This window comes from Gobio gobio, assembly GCF_949357685.1.
Source record: "Gobio gobio genome assembly, chromosome: 23".
Classification (NCBI taxonomy): Eukaryota; Metazoa; Chordata; class Actinopteri; order Cypriniformes; family Gobionidae; genus Gobio; species Gobio gobio.
The window spans coordinates 9,571,486-9,575,705 of NC_137119.1; positions in this window are offsets into that span (position 1 = coordinate 9,571,486).

The following is a 4,220-nucleotide window of genomic DNA, read 5'->3' on the forward strand; positions in this document are numbered from 1 at the left end:
TCTATATTTAGAGTTTGTCGCTGCATAATTTGGTGATGATTATACCAGAGTCGCATCGTCTGCATCTCTGCGTGAGTCCGCAGGAGCATAATTTCCTTCTTGTTCCTTACTTTTTTTTCTCCGTTTTTTTTTTTTTTCAAGCCCACTGGCCACAAGAGGACTGAAATTATTAAATCCACAGCTGTGAGGACTCAATAGTCACCCAGGAGCAGTGTCAGGAATGAGCTCTGGGCTGGAGGCCTCAACATGTTTCTGACATTTGTTTTAAATATTGACTTCCTGGCTGTGTTATCACTCTGCACATTTCATATTTGTAGTTGAAGAGATGGATGAGGAGAGGAGAGAGATGTAGTGTGAATTGGGATTTGTGGAAGGAGCGGTTTGGCGGTAGTAGGCTACTGCTTGTGTGTGCGTTTGTGGAAGTGTGTAGGAAGGATACTGCTCGTACCCAAGGTTTTCTTAAACCCAGCTACTGTCTAAGAGAAACTCTAGATGCCTGTGAATCTTTTGAAATTGTTCTCAGCTCTTGCTTTGCACGAACAGCCAGGCAAAACGTTCTGCATGAAAACACCAAGCACAACAGTCTGGCTGTATGTGGCGGAAGTCTTATTATTACGAGACTCAAATAAACAGAACAGATAAGGCCTATTCACAGAGAGAGCTTATATTCACCATGAACAGCACTTTAAATTGAAGCAATGGATGGTTGGAAACATAGCTTATGATACAGCCACAACAATTTTCGGTATATAAGCAATGTAACAAGGACTTTTACAACAATTAAAGTTCTTCAGGTTACTACAGGCTAACATATCACTTACCAAGACCAGGCATCCAAAAAAGTATATCTGTCATGCTACATTTAAAAGGATAGTTCACCCAAAAAATTTAATTACCCCAGGATTTACTCATCCTCAAACCATCCTAGGTGTATATGACATTTTTCTTTTAGACGAATACAATCAGAGTTATATAAAAAAAAAAATTCCTGGCTCTGTGAATGGCAGCCCAAAATTTGAAACCCAAAAAAGAGCATCCATCCATTTTAAAAGTACTCCACATGGCTCCGGGGGGTTAATAGAGGCCTTCTGAAGCGAATAGATGGGGTTTTGTAAGAAAAATATCCATATTTACTGTAACACGTTAAAAAAGAAAAATATCTAGCTTCCGGCGGACCACCTTCCATATTCAACTCACGGAAAAAGCTTTCTTCTTATGTTTAATACGGTCCACTGAAAGCTAGATATTTTACTTTATTAAGTTATAAATATGGATATTTTTCTTACACAAATGCATGACTTCACTTCAGAAGGCCTTTATTTATTTTATAATGGATGGATACACTTTTTTGGGCTTCAAATTTTGGGCTGCCATTCACAGCCATTATAAAGCTTGGATTAGCCAGGACATTTTTTAATATAACTCAGGCCCGTCCACACGGAGACACATTTAGCTGTATACATAAAAATGTTGTACCGTGTCAGCGTTTCGTCCGCACGGATCCGGCGTTTTGGGAGCATGAAACCATCCCAGAGTGCATAAATCTGAAAATGACACCCTTGCGTTTTCGTATGTACAGCCAATCTGTATATTTTGTGAAACGGTGATGTCATCACACCCCATCCAGCGCGGGAAATACTAGAAAGGGATACAAATACGGGCACTGGGCATCCACACATCAATATTGCATCATTTAATTACTGTATTTGCATTATTGTAAGGGTAGGGTTAGGGTGTAGGTGTCAATAAAACACATCTGGTAAGTAGCAAATTTATTTATTGTTATTTTATTGTGAGATTTTGCCTCACTTCCTACCATTGCTGTACCCCTTCTAGCCACAACGGTTTTTAGTGTATTTCTGTTGCAGAATTACAGCGTCACATACTGGTCTGGCATGTACACTACATCGTTTTGAGTCGTTTTCATTGCTCTCGTGTGTACGCAGATATTTCTTGAAACAAGGGGAAAAAAAAGATTGGATAGGGAAAGCTCTGGCTTCGTGTTGACAGGGCCTTAGATTGTGTTTGTCTGAAAGAAGAATGCCATATACACCTTGGATGGCTTGAGGGTGAGTAAATTATGGCATAATTTTCATTTTTTGGTGGACTCTCCCTTTAAAATGACACCCACAATTTAAATGAACACGGCCTATGTGAACAGCTTCCAAATCTGAATAACAAACATTGGACAGATTGACAAATTTCATTATATAATGCTAGACTATGATTTATGTTGAGTGATTTGGAATTAAAACAATATATGCAAGGGATAATGTACATTCAGCCGGTTATTGCAGAATAAACCCTGACAGGTTGATCAGGACCCCTACAAGAAGCAGTCTTGCAACACCCTGAAGGGGTTTATTCTGCGATAACAAATGGCTGGTTGTACATTATCCCAATTATTCCACGGCTACTTGCCACATAAGTAAATAATTTGAAATATCGATCAGAGTAGAAATATTTTTATTAGCTCTTTAAACGCAAAGTTTCTGAGTTAGCAAGCGGCAAATTCAAACTAGATATGACCAGTATCCCAGACAGATTTGGAGCTGACAGCTGTTGGGCAGATGATTGTGAAAATAAACCCTTCAAGCAGAAAGAACCTCTCAGGAAAATGTTCTAGCTGCAACTCTGAAGTGTTAAGTTCACACTCTATCTCACGTCCCTTAACTCCTGGACAAGAGTGGGATGCTGTTGATCTGAAATGCAACACTAAAAACAGGTGTGAACAGTGTGCCATGCGTCAATCACTCAGAATATCACTCAAAAGTTGGTTAGGACCACATTGCCATTGTAATGTAATAATCAATCCATTCTCACTCACAAGACTTCAAAAACTGAACTATGGTCACGCCCCTTAGCGTCACTATTACGATGCTAAAGCTTCCCCTAGGTGTCGCTATATTGATGAGCTCAATTGCTTTCAATGAGAAACCTTTAGCATCAATACACAGACTCAAAGGGTTTGTATTATCATTCAATTATATATTGGGGTATAATTTTGTCATTATAACATATTGTTACATCCGAGCCCTGTGTTTTCACTCATTCTTGGCGAAGTCTTGTATGTTGTTACACTGAATTTCTGAGCGTAATCCTGGTTTCCTGTGACTTGGTTTTCTGCCCCGTTGCTCATTGGATTATTTGCCCGTGTGTTTTACCTCTTGCCTGTTATATGGACTATGATTCTGAATTGTCCCAATAAAGCTGCATTTGGATCTTCAACCCGAGTCTTGGAGCAGTTCGCAATACATTCACTGTATATATGATTTAAACAGACACAAAAATGTTATTTACATTACACTGTTTAGACATTTATGAGCACCTAACCCTACCTCTAAACCTAACTATTGTCAATATAATACAACATAAAACAGGATATAACAGGTAGACATAGCTACAGCCACTATTCAAAAATTAGAAACTTCCCAAGTCTTCCAAGACCAAACATTTGCTTTGTAGGAGGAACAGACCAAAAAGTTATCACCGTCTCCATCCAGCATAACGCTCAAAGAACAAATGCGTTCAAACAATTGCAGCCTGAAAAAGCATCGGCTTTGATTGTGAATTGCTATTGTCTTAATAGCGACGCTAAAGGCACTTCACCATGCTTCATTTTTAGATAATTTATAGGTGTGTAATGATTCTTTACAAAGTGATATCCCCAACTAATGGCCTGGTAACATAATACAACATTTTTAATCATTTTCGCAGATCTGTGATGAAAACATAGTCATCTGTACTTTTGCAAACTTTTCTAATTTTTAGTACATCTTTGCTGTGTAAACATGCCCTTAGTCTGGCAGATCTGTCACCTTTAATGGCAACCAGCTAAATATTAAGTGCAAGAATATGACTATTAATTGGCACAGCATTAATCCTCTTTTACACACTCTGACCCACTGGGCACCGCTTACAAGTGTAAGCATACTGATCTTATTTTGACCAGAGTATAATATTAATCTTCTCACATTCCTGTGCTTTTGATTCATTTCTATTGTGCCATCCATTAGCGCTGTTAGGGGTAATTATTATGACACTATGAAAGGTTGAACTGATACCAGGACCTTTCTGAATGGCACTTCATCAAAGCCTGGCCACACTGTAATGGAGCTCTCTTTCACAGACTTTACAGAGACCGCAGCTCTTTCTTTGACCCGTCGTGTAAGAGGATGCTTGTCTGATGGATGTGGGTCAAGTGAGCTCCACCCAGATGA